Below are 18317 nucleotides of genomic sequence, written 5' to 3'. Positions count from 1 at the left end.
TGTGATTCTGTGTTCAGAGCAGATGGAGAGTCTCGCTAGAGAAGTGAAAATCATATACATAGAATCACGTGGAAATTCTAGAAAGAAAAAACTGTAATAACCGAAAATGAGAACTCTAAGGCCGATTACATGTAGCGAAGGAGAAGAATTTATAGGGTCGCAGACGCGCGGAGAAAGCGGTCGTGGAGCCGAGCAGAGCGTGAGGGCCACCGCGAGGGCAGCGGGACCAGGAGAGCAGGTGGGATGTGCGTGCAATCGGGGTCCCGCAAGAGGAGGAGGAGAAAACGGCCGGTGACGTCCTTCAAAACCAATCAAAGGCGTGAAGCTATAAGAAGCACCTGCACCACTAAGGCGGATAAATACAAGTCGCACCTGGGAGACCTCAGTCAGACCGCAGGACACCAAAGGCAGGGAGAAACGTCTCAGGCGCCGGAGGTACTTGAGGGGGGAGGCAGGGCAAGAGGGGGTCCCAGTTAACTATGCTTCCCTTCTCCTCCTTCCCCCTCCCCCTCCCACCCCATTCCCCCCAGCTGAGCGGGCGCTGGGTATGGTCCCTGCGTCCCTGCCGCCTGTCCCTCCCCGCCTGGGGTGCGCCCAGCTCCGCCCACCCTGGGGTCCGGGGCGGCACGCGGGGGCGGAGAAGCCTCACTCAGTGCTTGTGCTGGCGCTTCCGGCCGGGGGCGTGGGGAGGGCTGGCGCCCCAGCAGTTTGGTCACAGACATGAGCTGCGCAGAAATACTCGAAAGTCCTGGGTTTGCCAGGGGCTGGCGGGGAGAGGCGTGGGCGTGAGTGTTTCACTGGGGCAGAGCGGCAGTTCGGGAAGATGGAGAGTCGTAGGGATGGTTGTGGCACAGGGGAGGAGTCACGTCACGGGAGAAGGTGCGGAGACGGGGGCCGGGCCGGCGGCGGGGACCTCTGACACCCCGGCACAGGGAGCGAAGTGCAGCCGTGACCTGTGAGCGCCAAAGCTCTCCCTAAAGGGCCAGGAGAAAAAAAAATCTCAAGAAAAGCCGAACAGCTTCTCGGGGCCCCGAGCCGGGCCCACAGGAAGCACCGAGTAAATACTGGGTGAGCCCTGGTGACTTAGTGGCGAAATGCATCGTCCTTCTTCTCCAGGATGATGAAATGTTTTCCCCAAGCAGACCCAGCGCTGCGGTGGATAGAGGTGGTGGAGACACTCCCTAACTCTAACCCTCGTGGCCCGAGATGCAGCCCCGGACACGCGGCTGCTCAGTCAGCGCTGCTGGAAACTCTCCTTTCACTTCTGGACCGCGTGTTGCTGTTGCAACTCCCAGGTGACGGCCCAGACGTGAGGCTGCGCCTGCCTGCTCCGGCTTCCTTGTGGGTTGTTTTGATGCTTGAAGGGGTTTAAATCTTAAGTCTCTGATAGTTTGTAAGAACATCGCATGGTGGGGCTTCCCTGGTGGCGCGGTGGTTAAGAATCTGCCTGCTAATGCTGGGGACACGGGTTCGAGCCCTGGTCTGGGAAGATCCCACATGCCGCAGAGCAACTGGGCCCGGGAGCCACAACTGCTGAGCCTGCGCGTCTGGAGCCTGTGCTCCGCAACGAGAGAGGCCGCGACAGGGAGAGGCCCGCGCACCGCGATGAAGAGCGGTCCCCGCTTGCCACAACTAGAGAAAGCCCTCGCACAGAAACGAAGACCCAACACAGCCAAAAATAAAAAAATTAATTAATTAAAAAGAAGGCTCAACATTAAAAAAAAAAAAAAGAACATCGCATGGCACTCCCTCCAACCTAATACTTTCTGCAAAACAAAACCAAAGTCCCGACTCCGTAGTTCCAAACATTTTTCGAGGGTGACGGCGACCTCGGCTGTGGCCTCGGCTGTCATCGCTCTGGGGTGACCCTGTGGCCAGATTACCGGCCACAGCTCTCTGTGCCCCCAGCTCTCCGTGTTCGGTGCCTACAGGGTACCTGGGGATCCACACGCTGGAATTGAAGCTTGACCAAAACACAGGGACATTCCCCGACGTTCCACACGTGGGGAGGAGGCTCCCCGCCCCCTTGAGCTGCCCGAGTCCTGAGTCGCCTGTCCAATCGCCAGGGATAGCTGCTGAGAAGGCACTGTTCTCAGGAAAGCCCCATTCCTGCACTTTCTCTTCTCTTTTTTGCTCATGTCCACCCCGACCTTTTCCTCTTGCTCTGCCTCAAACCCCAAAGGAAGAAAACTGACCACCTAGAGGGGTGGGATAGGGAGGGTGGGAGGGAGAATTAAGAGGGAGGAGATATGGGGACATATGTGTACATATACCTGATTCACTTTGTCATACAGCAGAAACACAACAATGTAAAGCAACTGTACTCCAATAAAGATGTTTAAAAAAAAACAGAAAAAGAAAGGAAGGATATCGAGCCCAATAGGGAGGAAGAGAGGACAGGACAGGGATCCCTAACATCCCCCCAGACATGAGAGGTTGTAGGACCACAAACCAGAATCTCCCCCCCCAGGACTGACTGCAAAGTGCTTCCTGCTTGAACCAGCCAGAATTACCGGCCACCCTCCCCCGCCCCCAGATGTGAGGGGCTGGGGCCCAGCAGCAGGGCAGCCCCCTCCCCCCCAGCTTATGACTGTGACTCATGTGTCTGCTGACTCCACAGAACCAGCCAGAGACGAGCACGCCCTCTTTCCTGGCTGCCTTGCGCCCAGCTGGGTGAACCAGGCCCTGATACTCACAACAGCCCCGGGCAACGCGTTCATTCGTGAATTATTTTCATATAGAATGAAATTCCAAGGATATTTGGAATTGACTTAAATTTCTATGAATTCTATGTAGTCCAAGGATATGGTGCAGTAGTTAAGTGTTCTGAAGGTGAAACCATGAAATTGAAACACAGTCCTGATGCTTCTAAAGTTTGCCAAATGCGTGCAGCCACGAAACTTCAGTGGTGAAGCCATAGCCTCCTGGGTATGAAAGCTTTGTTCCCAGCAGCATCTAGTGGAGGCGGGATGTGGGTTAGGTGGGACCCCTGGGTTTCTGTGAAGGATCCCGTTACAGGTTGAACTGCCCCCCCCACCCCCCAGAATAGATATATTGGGTCCTAACCCCTGGCACCTCAGAATGTGACCTTATTTAGAAATAGGGTCTTTATAGAGGTAATCAAGTTAAAATGAAGTCATTAGGGTGGGTCCTAGTGCAATATGACACGTGTCCTTATGAAAAGGGGGTCTGGACGCAGCACGTGAGGACTGGCAGTGTGCTGCCACCAGCCAGGAGGGAGGCCTGGAACAGACCCTCCCCTGCGCCTCCCAAGGGAGCTCGGCCCCCAGAGCTGTAAGAAAATAAATCCCTGTTGCTCTAAGCCGCCCGGTTGTAGCACTTGGTTACAGCAGCCCCAGGACACCAACAGGACCCTAAAGTGAGAGGGACTGTGTCCTGAGTGCAGGCGGCCGGGCCTGAGCCTGCCTCCCGGCTGGGCACTTCTCAGCAGTGTGAACACACAATTTCTCTGCACTGATTTCCTTATTGTATGCACATGTTATACATCCACATTCTAAATAGAATGACAGATACGGACAGAGATGTGGTCATGGGTACACGCTGGCTGCACCCATGTCTTAGCTCCGGCTGCTGTAACTACCCCAGGGGTTGGGGGCTTAAACGGCAGACGTTTACTGCTCACATTCTGGAGGCTGGACGTCCAGATTCCGTGTCTGGTGAGGACAGACAGACCCCCTTCCAGGTTCATCGACGGCATCTTCTCCCTGTGTCCCCAGGTGGCAGGGAGGGGATGGGGGTGGAGAGAGAGAGCTCTTATCAGGGCACTGGTCCCATCACGGGGGCTCCACCCTCGTGACCTCATCACTTCCCAAAGGCCCCCTCCCAACACCGCCACCTTGGGGTTAGGAGTCCACGTATGGACTTTGGGGACACACACACTCAAGCTATAGCTGGCCGTATGGGATAAATGAGAAGAGGCGCCTCTTTTTCTCCTGGACCAGGAGCTCTTGGCAGGCAGCGAGTGATGCCGAATCATCACTTCACGTTTCCACCCCAGCGACGGCCTAACCAGCACGTAGTGGACACTGAACGAGGGTCTGAGCCACGGGGCTCAACCGTAACCCTCACACGGAACCCCTGCAACCACCCGGAGCACCCTGCACGGGGCCCGGGGTGCAGCGCCTGCAGGGACGCCCCACACAGTGGTGGTTGTCTGGCCCCAAGGTGCTTTATGTGCGGAGTTTACAATTTAATGTTTAAATTCTTCCGTGTCTCACATGACTGAGCTCAGAGTGATTTCGCCTAAAACAGGAGTCTCTCCACGGATCCAGGCAGCCCCTGCCCTCCCCCACCTGACAGGTCCCCAGTGGCGCCCAGATTCGTCACATTGCCCGCCCCCCCAGCTGCACCCCAGTTCCAGGCCAGCCTTGGGTGCCCCACAGTCTTCTGCTTCCTGCTTGTTGATAATTTAATGTCTGTTACCAAAATGGTCATTAAGAAGCCAAATTAAAGCCTGGATTGGAGATGGATGGTGTCAGCGTCTGGGTAGCACCCCGTCCCAGATTCACGCATGAGCCTTTGCATCACTGGCTCATGGGTTTACTTTACAGAAAGAACTTTCAAGGCAGCTGACTTGAATTTACAAGTCATATGTCAACAGGAGACAGGAGGACAGAAGCTCCGCAGACCTTATCTGTTCCTCTTTTCCTTTTTTTTGTTTTAAACATCTTTACTGGAGTATAATTGCTTTACAATGTTGTGTTAGTTTCTGCTGTATAACAAAGTGAATCAGCTATACGTGTACATATATCCCCATATCCCCTTCCTCTTGCGTCTCCCTCCCACCCTCCCTATCCCACCCCTCTAGGTGGTCACAAAGCACCGAGCTGATCTCCCTGTGCTATGCGCGCTGCTTCCCACTAGCCATCTGTTTTACATTTGGTAGTGTATGTATGTCCACGCCACTCTCTCACTTCGTCCCAGCTTACCCTTCCCCCTCCCCGTGTCCTCAAGTCCATTCTCTACGTCTGCGTCTTTATTCCTGTCCTGCTCCTACGTTCGTCAGAACCATTTTTTTTTTTTTAGATTCCATATATGTGTGTTAGCATACGGTATTTGTTTTTCTCTTTCTGACTTACTTCACTCTGTATGAAAGACATTAGGTCCATCCACCTCACTACAAATAACTCAATTTCGTTTCTTTTTATGGCTGAGTAATATTCCATTGTATATATGTGCCACGTCTTCTTTATCCATTCCTCTGTCGATGGGCACTTAGGTTGATTCCATGTTCTGGCTATTGTAAATACTGCTGCAATGAACATTGGGGTGTATGTGTCTTTTTGAATTATGGTTTTCTCAGGGTATATGCCCAGTAATGGGATTGCTGGGTCGTACGGTAGTTCTATTTTTAGTTTTTTAAGGAACCTCCATACTGTTATCCATAGTGGCTGTATCAATTTACATTCCCACCAACAGTACCATAGGATTCCCTTTTCTCCACACCCTCTCCAGCATTTGTTGTTTGTAGATTTTCTGATGATGCCCATTCTAACTGGTGTGAGGTGATGCCTCATTGTAGTTTTGGTTTGCATTTCTCTGATAATTAGTGATGTTGAGCAGCTTTTCATGTGCTTCTTGGCCATCTGTATATCTTCTTTGGAGAAATGTCTATTTAGGTCTTCTGCCCATTTTTGGATTGGGTTGTCTGTTTTTTTTAATATTGGGCTGCATGAGCTGTTTATATATTTTGGAGTTTAATCCTTTGTCAGTTGCTTCGTTTGCAAATATTTTCTCCCATTCTGAGGGTTGTCTTTTCATCTTGTTTGTAGTTTCGTTTGCTTTGCAAAAGCTTTTAAGTTTCATTAGGTCTCATTTGTTTATTTTTGTTCTTATTTCCATTTCTCTAGGAGGTGGGTTAGAAAGGATCTTGCTGTGATTTATATCAAAGTGTGTTCTGCCTATGTTTTCCTCTAAGAGTTTTACAGTGTCTGACCCTACATTTAGGTCTTTAATCCATTTTGAGTTTATTTTTGTGTATGGTGTTAGGAAGTGTTCTACTTTTATTCTTTTACATGTAGCTGTCCAGTTTTCCCAGCACCACTTATTGAAGAAGCTGTCTTTTCTTGCCTCCTTTGTCAAAGATAAGGTGACCATATGTGCATGGGTTTATCTCTGGGCTTTCTATCCTGTTCCATTGATATGTATTTCTGTTTTTGTGCCAGTACCATACTGTCTTGATTACTGTAGCTTTATAGTATAGTCTGAAGTCAGGGAGCCTGATTCCTCCAGCTCCGTTTTTCTTTCTCAATATTGCTTTGGCTATTCGGGGTCTTTTGTGTTTCCATATAAATTGTGAAACTTTTTGTTCTAGTTCTGTGAAAAATGCCATTGGTAGTTTGATAGGGATTGCACTGAATCTGTAGATTGCTTTGGGTAGTAGAGTCATTTTCACAATGTTGATTCTTCCAATCCAAGAACATGATATATCTCTCCATCTGTTTGTATCATCTTTAATTTCTTTCATCAGTGTCTTATAGTTTTCTGCATACAGGTCTTTTCTTTCCTTAGGTAGGTTTATTCCTAGGTATTTTATTCTTGTTGTTGCAATGATAAATGGGAGTGTTTCCTTAATTTCTCTTTCAGATTTTTCATCATTAGTGTATAAGAATGCAAGAGATTTCTGTGCATTAATTTTGTATCCTGCTACTTTACCAGATTCATTGATTAGCTCTCATAGTTTTCTGGTAACATCTTTAGGGTTCTCTATGTATAGCATCATGTCATCTGCAAACAGTGACAGTTTTACTTCTTCTTTTCCCATTTGAATTCCTTTTATTTCTTTTTCTTCTCTGATTGCTGTGGCTAAAACTTCCAAAACTATGTTGAATAATAGTGGTGAGAGTGGGCAACCTTGTCTTGTTCCTGATCTTAGAGGAAATGGTTTCAATTTTCCACCATTGACAACAATGTTGGCTGTGTGTTTGTTATATATGGCCTTTGTTATGTTGAGGTAGGTTCCCTCTATGCCTACTTTCTGGAGAGTTTTTATCATTAATGGGTGCTGAATTTTGTTGAAATCTTTTTCTGCATCTATTGAGATGATCATATGGTTTTTATTCTTCAATTTGTTAATATGGTGTATCACATTGATTGATTTGCATATATTGAAGAATCCTTGCATTCCTGGGATAAACTGCACTCAATCGTGGCCTGTGAGTCTTTTAATGTGCTGTTGGATTCTGTTTCCTAGTATTTTGTTGAGGATTTTTGCATCTATGTTCATCAGTGATATTGGCCTGTAGTTTTCTTTTTTTGTGACATCTTTGTCTGGTTTTGGTATCAGGGTGATGGTGGCCTCATAGAATGAGTTTGGAAGTGTTCCTCCCTCTGCTATATTTTGAAAGAGTTTGAGAAGGATAGGTGTTAGCTCTTCTCTAAATGTTTGATAGGATTCACCTGTGAAACCATCTGGTCCTGGAGTTTTGTTTGTTGGAAGAGTTTTAAACACAGTTTCAATTTCAGTGCTTGTGATTGGTCTGTTCATATTTTCTGTTTCTTTCTGGCTCAGTCTTCGAAAGTTGTGCTTTTCTAAGAATTTGTCCATTTCTTCCAGGTTGTCCATTTTATTGGCATATAGTTGCTTGTAGTAATCTCTCATGATCTTTTGTATTTCTGCAGTATTAGTTGTTACGTCTCCTTTTTCATTTCTAATTCTGTTGATTTGAGTCCTCTCTCTTTTTTTCTTGATGAATCTGGCTAATGGTTTATCAATTTTGTTTATCTTCTCAAAGAACCAGATTTTAGTTTTATCGATCTTTGCTATTGTTTCCTTCATTTCCTTCATTTCTTTTCCATTTATTTCTGATCTGATCTTTATGATTTCTTTCCTTCTGCTAACTTTGGGGTTTTTTTGTTCTTCTTTCTCTAATTGCTTTAGATGTAAGTTTAGCTTGTTTATTTAAGATTTTTCTTGCTTCCTGAGGTGGGATTGTATTGCTATAAACTTCCCTCTTAGAATTGCTTTTGCTGCATCCCATAGGTTTTGGGTCCTCATGTTTTCATTGTCATTTTTTTCTAGGTATTTTTTTATTTCCTCTTTGATTTCTTCAATGATGTCTTGGTTATATAGTAGCATAATGTTTAGCCTCCATGTATTTGTATTTTTTACAGTTTTTTTCCCTGTAATTGATATCTAGTCTCATCGCATTGTGGTTGGAAAAGATACTTGATATGATTTCAATTTTCTTAAATTTACCAAGGCTTTATTTGTGACCAAGATATGGACCATTCATGGAGAATGTTCCATGAGCACTTGAGAAGAAAGTGTATTCTGTTGTTTTTGGATGGAATGTCCTAAAAATATCAATTAAGTCCATCTTCTCTAATGTGTCATATAAAGCTTCTGTTTCCTTATCTATTTTCATTTTGATGATCTGTCCATTGGTGAAAGTGGTGTGTTAAAGTCCCCTACTATGATTGCGTTACTGTCAATTTCCCCTTTTATGGCTGTTAGCATTTGCTTTATGTATTGAGGTGCTCCTATGTTGGGTGCATAAATATTTACAATTGGTATATCTTCTTCTTGGATCGATCCCTTGATCACTATGTAGTGTCCTTCTTGTCTCTTGTAATAGTCTTCATTTTAAAGTCTACTCTGTCTGATAGGAGAATTGCTCTTCCAGCTTTCTTTTGATTTCCATCTGCATGGAATGTCTTTTTCCATCCCTTCACTTTCAGTCTGTATGTGTTCTTAGGTCTGAAGAGGGTCTCTTGTAGACAGCATATATATGGGTCTTATTTTTTGTGTCCATTCAGCCAATTTGTGTCTTTTGGTTGGAATGTTTAATCCATTTACATTTAAGGTAGTTACTGACATGTATGTTCCTATTACCATTTTCTTAATTGTTTTGGGTTTGTTTTGGTAGGTCTTTTCCTTCTCTTGTGTTTCCTGCCTAGAGAAGTTCCTTTAGCATTTGTTGTAAAGCTGGTTTGGTGGTGCTGAATTCTCTTAACTTTTGCTTGTCCTGCGTGTTTACATGTGGTCTGCTCAGCCTGGGAGGGGCAGTCCTCCCTGGTCAGACAGGCCCCAAGATATCAAAGCATCGTAAATACAGACAATAAAAAACATCCTTAATACACAAACACAACGCTTTAAACCAAGATTGACTTTCTCAATTGGGAGTACATTCTGTTTTATAGCAATATCTCTTCTTCTTTTGGAATGGATCAGGGTTAACTGAAATGGCTGTGGTTACTTGTTCACTTTAATATTCTTAGAGCACATGCTGAAGAAAAAGTTTATGAGACAAACTTTATAATCTAAAGCATTATCTACATGGGTATTATTATTTTCTACAATATAGTAACTACCCTGAGCTCAGGCCCTGTCTCTTCTCTCGGTATTTGTAAACCCTAGCACAAACCATTCTGTTATTTTCTTAAGTAAATTGTGTACTAGCAAGAAGTTCACTCCCAGGTACCTGGAGGTTGAAAGCACATTGATTTTCGGGGTTAATATTTATTGGTAGAAAAGAACAAAAGACCAGTCGGCAGTGTGCAGAAATAAAGCCACCCTGTCTGCACTTTTGTTGGAAAATGTGACTCTTAGGTCAGCGCGTGTCAATGTCACCCCAACATGGTGAGTTTTACCTGGTGAAGGCGAGACCATCTCCTGTCGGACCCACTGAAGGCTTCGTCCTAAGTCTTGCTGCCTCTCTTTACCTTCAGACGACTTACACTAAACAGGTTTGCCAGCTGGGCTCGGGTTTGGATGTGGTGCCAGGCCACCCTGCCCCACGCCAGGTGTGACCACGGCCCAGGTGTGACGTATGGGCGTCCTGTGGTCCTCGTGCTGGGTGACTCTTGTGCAGAATGACTCAGACCTTGCTTGTAACATGCCTCACGCCTACCAAGTAATTATTAAGACCAGAGTGGCTCTGCCCTGGTCTTACTGAGCAGACGGCGTCGTGAGAAGAAGTGATTGTCTGGTTATCGGTGGCCCTCAGTCCATGGTGAGCTGGAGAGCCTTGGGACCTGGCTCCTTCACGATGACTTTGGTTCAGTGACTTTAACAAGAGAGAAAGACCTCAGAATCGGGAGTGTATTTCCTAATTGCCGTTGATGGTTTCTGGTCAGCTGATCCGAAGTCTCACATCCTTGTCTCTGTATCAGACAGGGCAGTTCCCAGGGAGGGAAACTGGAAACTAGGTTTTCGTCGTTTGGCGATTTTGCAAATGTCCCATCTCAGTGTGTGGCTTTTTGAATCTGCCTACCTTACAACATTCTACGTGACATTTTGAAAACACTAAATTCCATTTTCCGTTATATGCCTATGTATTTGATCTGTGTATCACATTGTGCTGTGTTTGGAGGGTGGGGGAAGGGAGGGCGAATTTTGAGCCTGTACATTTGTTTCTAAGATAATAACCGAGGTGAAAGATCAAGGGTATTAATCACTCTGTGGATATGAATTAAGCATTTCTCAAAGTTGCACTTGACCCTCCAGGTCACCTGAATACCATCTGGTACCAACCCAAGAGATGGAACTGGACCGACTAGTTTGGGGGCCTCTCTGCAGGGTTTCAGTTTGTAACTGGGGCACTTTCTCCCCCGGCCCCCCCATGGCTGACACTTCTCTGTTGAGAGCTCCGCCCAATGCATCATCGTAGGGCGTGTAGCATCATCTCCGGCCCCAACCCACTAGATGCCCATGGCACCTCCGCCCCACCCCCGCCTGCTGTGAAAACCAAAAATGTCCGGACTTGGCCCTGAGGGAGGTGGTCGACCCGAAAAGCACAGCCTGGCTCTGTAGCCCTTGAACCAATATAATCTTATCGAGGCGTTTTTAAAAACTGGTTGTTCCGGTGTTTGGCCAGCTGAGATTTAAGGATTCTTTGTGTGCCAAGATAATTACATCCATTAGCTTTAAGGTCATCATTTGCAACAGAGAGAACCCGGGCCTGACTTATATGACACTCAAGGAGCAGAAGCCTTGATGCTGGAAGAGATTTTAGACCAATCTCATCTTTTCGTGTTTGTGGCTCAGAGAGGTTAAATCACCCTTCCAGGGTTACAAGCCAGTAGGAGTAAAACCTGGAAGAGTCGAGCCCCAGTCTGAGCCTTCAGCACATTTTGAGAGTCTTGGATCCAAGCCATAGGCACCATGTTTTGTGGTTCAAAATATGTTTTTCAGAAAAAGAAATGGACATAATGAATACTCATAGGAGCAGGAATGATTCTAAGAAGACACGTTTTTCTATGAAAAATGTTTTTTCTTTCCAGGAAGCTTTCTTTCTTTCTTTCTTTCTTTTTTTTTCACCTTTAAAAATATATATTTACAGGAACAATTCCCAATTCTCTGGGACTCTTAGGAAAAAAGATCCATTTTGGGGGAAGTAAAACAAACAGTGGAGGCAGGTGTAGCACCGTCCCCCAAATCACCAACCCCCGGGTCCCCAGGCCCAGGCTGGGCCGGTGCTGACGGGAGGTGAACCCAGGAGTCCTTTGAACCCGCCCTTCTCCAGCCTGGAATTCACACAGGACAGGCTTTATGTCCCTCATTCCTCCCTCCCAACTCCACGGACACTTAAAGAGTCCTTTGTACCCACCCGCAGGAAATTGGGGGGCTGGGAGGGAGGGAGCTGAAAATACACGTTTGGTATCAAAAATAAACACTTGGGGGTGGCAGGAAGACCCCCCCAAAACCCCTTCCCTCCCACCCACCCTGTCTCATATAGGAAGAGATGCCTCCCTCTCCCCTATTGAAAAGCCCTGTTTAAAAATAGATTATACTATCAAAATGGCAGGGGGTGGGGGACAGGGAGACCTGGAGTACTGGTTGGAGGGGCCCCCCAGACGGGGACCACTCCCCCAAAAAACCCTCCATTGGGAGGTAACAGTCAGGACCCCAGGAGTTTGGATTCCTCCCCGGCCAAAAAAGGTGGTTGAAAAAGGACAAGCTGTCTGAGAGAAAGGCCGGGGAGGTGGATATTCCATTCCCAAGGGTGTGAGTCTTCCTTGGCCAAAACTCCCAAACCGTTAAACAGCACAAATTCTTCCTGGACCCTTGGGGAGCGCCAGGAATAATAACCTACAGCAATCTAGCTCTTCTACCCACACCCCAAAATGGAGACAGGGCTCCCTCAGCTCCCCAAGGGCAGCCTGAGAAATAAATAAGGAAAGTTCCTTCTCAAGCCAGACCCCGACTGTCTCATCTTGGGGAAAAAATGTGGAGATGGGGGAGATGCCCTCGCCAACCGCCCCCCCCCCCAAGAGGGCCAGGCTCCTCCCGGTGGCCTTCAAAAAATAAATAAATAAACCGTCCCCACCACTGCAGTAGGAGACGTGTAAGAGCGGCCACTGGGGGACTGACCAAGAAGGGAGAAGTCGTGTGTTTTCTGTGGAAGGGTTACTGAGAGATCCTCTTTCCTAAGAATCCCCACCCAAGCACGACCACAGCACGAGTCTGTCAGCTGAACTGTGTTTCTCCTTGAGACGGCTGGCTGGAGAGAAGTTCAGGGCATGGATGGAGTGACCCCAGAAAGGGGTGGGGGTGGTGGTGGTGATAGTCGTGTCTTCTGGGGCCCTGGGGAGAGCACCACGGGGGTTGAGAAGCCATCCACGCTGATGGAAGGGATGTGCACCTGGGCGCTGCCACTGGACGGAAACTGGAAGGAGAGCTTGGCCGGGCTACGTACGGGGTGCAGTGGGACTCAGGGTGCTCCAGAAGTGAATACTGGGGGGCAGCGAGCTGGGCGTCAGCAGCACCGGGGTCAATGTGTGCGTAGGTGGCAGGGAAGCCCACCGGCACCGCAGTTTCCATAACGACCGCAGGCAGCCGGGCTGGCACGCCCTCCGCGGGAGGGGCTTCTGGCTCGGCCTTGACGGCTTCCAGGACAAACCCCGCCTCCCCAGTGGCTGAGGCGTCTACCTCTTCCTTGGGCACTTCCACTTTGACTGATGGGGGCAGTGGCCGGCCCAACCCAGGCTCCATACTTGGCTCTTCGGATTTAAGGTTTGGGGCCTCGGGTGGGGTCAGGATGACCTGCAGAGGCAGGCCGGCCTCCTCAGCCTCCAGGCAGGCCTCCGAGGGGCTTGCACTGCTGCCCCTGCAGGGGCGGTGTTGGGGAGCACTGTGGAAGGCCGAGGATGAGGGCGGCTGCGGCTGCGGCTGCAGGGGCTGGATGGGGAAGGTGGAATAGAGGCCCGAGCGCATGTAATCGTTCCGGCTGCTGCGCGCCAAGCCGCCCGGGCCTGCCACTCCTGCACCCCTGGGTGTGCCTGGCTTCCCAGAGGCAGTGTCCCTGGGGACGGCGTGTACAGCTGTGGTGCTCGCATCTGCCACAGTGGAGGTGGCAGCCACCTCAGGCTGGGGCGGGCAGTCCTCAGTGGAGCACCCCGCGACCTCGGGGTAGGACACAAACTTGTAGACGAACTTCCGGCCACTCACTTTGCGGGTGACGTTCTTATCATAGTAGTACCGCCAGGCCCGGCTGGGCTTGTCACAGTTCACGTTGGCCTTATTCTTGCGCAGCCCCCAGAGCCGGGCCACCCCCTCAGCCTCCACCAGCTTGAATTCACCGCCATCCCGGGAGGGCCAGGAGAGGATGTGGCCATTGCCTCGCTCTCTCAACAGCTGCAGCAGAAACTGCCACAGCGTCTCACAAGGGTCCATTGCTGGGCGAGCGCTCACGCCATCCCAGGGGTACCTGTGTGTAGCGCAGCGGCGGTGTTGGCAGCTCCGGGGGGCGGGGGCTCCATGCGCGGCCCCACCGCCCCCCAGGCCCGGGCTCCGAGGTGGCGGTGGCGGCCCAGGAAGCTTTCATTTTGCCACAATTGTGGAGGAAAGAGTTTTCATGGCACTAGCTAAGGACAGTGAGGCAGCTCTAATTCAGGGCACCACGGAGACTGGTGTAGGGACCAGCACCACGGGGCCTGCGGGGGGGAAGGGGGACTGGCTCAGCTCCGAATACAACAGGGACAAGTGGGGATCACAGCCAAGGAGCAGGGTGTGTGTCTGGAGTGGCGGTGGACTGGACATGACTGGGAGCAAACATCAAGGCCAGGGGCATCCTGAACGGGATGGACTCAGCAGGATTCTTGCTGAAGGCAAGCTCAGGTGATCACACAGCGAGGTGGGGCGGGAGGAATTTGATCAGATATCCAGGGTTGGCGGGGGTTGCTAAAGCTGAACTAACCATGCAGGGACAGACCCAAGGTCAGGCCTTGAGGACGGAGAGAAGCCCAGCTAGCGCTGGGTCAGGGAGAGAGACCCCGCTCACTGGTATTCAGAAATCGAGAGGCCCATGCTTGTTTAGGACCCATCGTCCGCAGATGGCGAGCCCGGGTTCCGGGGCTTTAAACTGCCGTTTGGAAGCAGGGTGTGGGGACATCTGTGCTCCAGAGCCAGCCATGCTCTCTTCTGAGTAACTCCCAGGTTTAAAACTGGGGAGACCCCTCCCTCCCTCACCAGCTTATTTCTTAGAAAGAAATGGGCACAGAGGAGAAATTGCACCACCCCTCTGCTAATGTCTTTTAAAAGCCTGTTTTTTTCTTAATTAAACAAACAATGAGCATGTGTTACTTATACGATCAGAAAAAAACGAGATACCGTCCTGACCGCCTCCTGGTGAGTTTTTAGTCCTCTTCAAGTCCTCACGGCGTAAAACCCCAAAACTCAGCCTCATCCTGAGCTGCTGTAGCAAGCAGGACAAGGCCCAACCTCACCGACGTGAACCTGTTTCCTCATCTAACACACGTGGGTAAGAGTGTCCAAGAGCCTGCCGTGCAGCTGAGGTGGGAAAGGACCATTTACAGAAAGGGCTTAGCTTGATGTCACACACACAGTGACCTTGCTGTTGGGCAGGGAGAGGGCTGGAGCTGGGAGGAGATGGACCTCGGGAGGCCAGCGGCCAGGCTGGAAACCTGGGTGCCTCACTGGGGAGGACAGGTTGTGAGCAGGAATCAGGGTGCATTTCATTCAAAGTCTTCTCACTTCTGCTGGGTTATGTATCACCAGTTATACCTGTAAATTTTGAAAAAAAATGATTGTTTTTATCAGGATGCTTTAAAGATAGCAGAGCAGAAAGACACAATCCTTGAACAAGCTGAGGAATTTACTGCCTGCATGACTAAGCAGGTCATCACTGAGCCCCAGTTCCTCCTTTGAAAGGCAGGCCTGGGCACTGCAGAGGAACCGAGAATGAAGGCAGGGACCGTGGAGGTGGTGGCACCGCGAGCATTTACGTCTATTTTCACAGGACACTAAGGACTCGGGGTTTAGCCTCAGCCTAGACGAGAATCAGAAAAGCAGCCTAATTTGACCGTGAATGTAAACCTCCCCAATGTGCTGAATTTTCAAGGGGCGTTGATAATTTAAACACCTTATTTCGTCCTCGGAGAAGTCCTGAGAGGTAGCCGAAGCAGTGGCTCTCTGCACCACCTTACAGGGAAGGGGACAGCACAAAACAAGCGCGAGCCTCAAGGCTGTCATGCTTTTAATTCAACTCTGTAAAACGACTGCGTGCCTCTCATACAGGAGGCTGGGGCGGGGGGGTAGGTGCGGGGAGGGGAGCGGGACACAGACGACCCGCATGCGATTTCACTTGTTCTTTCCGCAGACGTGCACTGGGCGCCAGTGACGTGCCGGGCCCGTTCCAGGTCTGGGGATAAAACACTGACAAGACCATGTTCCCCTCTCATGCAGCTGGCATTTTAGTCAGAGGACACAGAAAATCAACAAATAACTAAGACAAACCCATGAAAGTACAGAAGGCCCAATGGTGATGAGTACCCTAAAGTAAGAAAGGCTGCGGGGTGAGACCATGGGGACACGTGAGCTTCGGGGCGCCCCCGGCCAGGCGGGCGTCCACCTTCACACCCGAGGCCGGGCTCCAGGTTAAGCAGGTTCTCTCAACCTCTCCCAGCTGGCGAGTCTGGAGCCCAGGGCTGTCCGACTCCAAGCCGGGGAGGCTGCGCCAGGTTTTGGGCCCCTCGGCTGCATCTTCTGCGGGCCTCGCGGGCGGGAGGCCGCGGGCGGGGAGGGAGCCGGCTGGCGGTTCACACGTCCATCCCACACCCCGCGGGACGCACTCCGCCGTCCACAGGAGCCGCCTGCTGAGCAATGCCAGCTGCTGCCCCGTCACAACCAGCGACCCTCGGGCCGCATGCCCAGCCGGCGCCGTGAAAGCCAGGGGGCCGGGGCCCAGATTCGGTTCCGAGCGCGGGGCCGGCCTGGGCGGAACAGGGTGGAGGGGAGCCGGGTCCCCTGCCCACGGCCGCAGGGAGTGGGGAAGAGAAACTGCACTTGACCCTGCTTCCCGGGCGCCGTGGCCTCGGGCCGGCCTCTGCGCGTGGACCCGGCGGGGCCGCAGGGCTGAGTCACGGCCGGGCTGCGCGGCCCAGCGGGCCTTCCGGGGGGCTGGGCTTCGGGGTCACATGGGGGCTCTGCCGGGTCCTGTCCGCGAGCCGGGGCGGTGGGCACAGAGGAGTTGCCGGGCCGCTCCCCCCAGGGGGCCCCAGGACCCCAGCGCGAGTGCAGTCGGCTAGGGCGACCCTTGCCTTGCTCATCACTGTTCGGGAGGAATCGACCTGGGGCGTGAGGGGTGCGCTCGGGGCTGGCTCACTGTAGAGGCGGGAGAGGCGGGGCGGAGAGCGCATCGGGTCCGCCTCCGCCCCGCCCCCCCAGCAGCCAGCTGGTGGTACAGCCCGAGGCCCCCCCGGCTAACGCTTTGGTAGCGCCCGGCCGCCGCTAGGCCCCGCCCCCGGGTGCGCATGCGCGGCGACGTGTGCGCCGGTCGGGACACATCCGTGCGCAGGTAGGCGCCGGGCGGGGGGCGGGGTCTCCGGGTCCAGTCGGCGTGTTCTCGTGGAGTTGAGAGCCCCCAGTCCTGGCGCGGAGGAGCCCCGAGTTTCCCGCGTGCGGCCCGCGGGACTTGGCGGCCCTGCCTGGACTGTGGGCGGTGGGACGGGGTCCAGCTCTCCGTTCTCAGGTGTGCAGGTGGGTCGGGCGGGGGGTCCGGTCGTCCCGTCTGCAGGCGGGGCGGGCAGAGTTCCGGCAGCTCTGCCCGCAGGTGAGCCGGGCGTGGGCTCAGGCGGCGGTTCGGGCCGCGGTGGGAGGGGTGCAGCCGGCCGGCCCGCGGGCAGCGAGCCCGAGAGAGGACACTGGCAGACGGGCCGAGACCGTCCACGGCGTGCTCTCTGTGGGACTTGTTTATATTTTCTGAATTTTGTTTGTTGAGCGTGTATTTTAATTTTGGAAAAATATGTTTACAAACTGTCGGAGTATAATTCTCAAAATGTTAGAAACGTAATTCCTGAGCAAACAGGGAGCACAGGTCAGGTTAAATCGCCTAGGAAGGACCCGGCGGAGGAAAGCCCGCCGGAGGCTGCCACCAGGAATGCTGGTCGGGGAGGGAGCCACTGGGATTATCCTCTGGGGGTAGAGGGGCGTTAGATCCCTCATCACCCTATCAGTGTTGCTGGGTTGACCTCACAGACTGAAGTCTGGGCCAGTCCTTGCTGCTGTCTCCCCTGGAAAGTCAGGTGACCCTCAGGGGCTTGTGAGCGGTGACCCAGCGCAACATCAAAAACCGTGCCGTTTCCCTCTTTCTGACCACATTTCCAAGTTTTGGATTTGGTTAGCCCCCAGTGAACGGAAGGAGCTCACAGATGCTCGGCGTCTGTGTCAGAGCTGAAAAGGTCCTGGTGACCGGACTCCTGTCCCCGGGTCGGGGCTGCCTGGCCACTGCAACCCTGGAACCCACCCTCTTGTTAATTTCCTAAAACGCCCGGTTCAGTTCAGTAGAACAGCTGAAACTACCAAATCTTGTAAAACGAAGAGCAAGATGAGGTTTGTAGATGGATTTTTTCCCAGGGAAAATGGAGGCCTGTGGAGCCGGGACGGGCTTTCCAGCCGCCAGGAGCCTGTTCCCCCACGGCCGCGGCTCCACCACCGCTGAGACGCAGGGGCTGCGGGGCGGGGCGCCGAGGACCCCGGACTGGAGGAGCGGGGGTCCTGGCTCTGCGGCTGTGCGGGGACGGGGACGGCGGCCTCAGGAGACACGAAGAAGCCCTAGGGCTGGGCTCGGGCTGAACGGGGTGACCCAGTGCCCCCGTGCCGGGACGGGTGAGGGGTGTGGTCAGGGTGGGTGGCTGCCGAGCCCTGGAGCTCTGCTTGCCTCTGGTCTGTGCCGCGTTCCGGAGCAGGGCCTGGCCACGCCCTGGGGTGCCCCCTAGCCACGGGGCAGCCGGGCCACCGCAGGGCTCCGACGGGGCCGCCTGGGTTGTTGCGGACCCCCACCCAAGGCCTGGCCTCGTCCCATCATGGCTCAAGTGGGTCACCCACCTCGTCTGTG

General features: G+C 51.9%; 1 protein-coding gene and 1 pseudogene across 4 annotated transcripts in view; one reads left to right on the top strand and one right to left on the bottom strand.

Annotated features, from left to right (window-relative positions):
- Nucleotides 1–12356: 12356 nt before the first annotated feature.
- On the bottom strand, nucleotides 12357–13702 carry LOC115867572 (ETS domain-containing protein Elk-1 pseudogene; annotated as a pseudogene).
- Nucleotides 13703–16660: 2958 nt separating this feature from the next.
- The window catches only part of CLN8 (CLN8 transmembrane ER and ERGIC protein), a 58217-nt gene continuing 56560 nt past the window's right edge, over nucleotides 16661–18317 (top strand). Inside the window, exon 1 of one of the 4 annotated variants that reach the window (XM_060291768.1) lies at nucleotides 16661–16778. The gene's annotated coding sequence lies outside the window, so the exon portion shown is untranslated. The other 3 variants (XM_060291769.1, XM_060291767.1, XM_060291771.2) reach the window with 3 other exon arrangements.

The sequence above is a fragment of the Globicephala melas genome, chromosome 21 (genome assembly GCF_963455315.2).
Source record: "Globicephala melas chromosome 21, mGloMel1.2, whole genome shotgun sequence".
In the NCBI taxonomy this organism is placed as follows: domain Eukaryota; kingdom Metazoa; phylum Chordata; class Mammalia; order Artiodactyla; family Delphinidae; genus Globicephala; species Globicephala melas.
The sequence above is the reverse complement of the archived record's forward strand: the minus strand, read 5'-3'. Positions and strand labels throughout refer to the sequence as shown.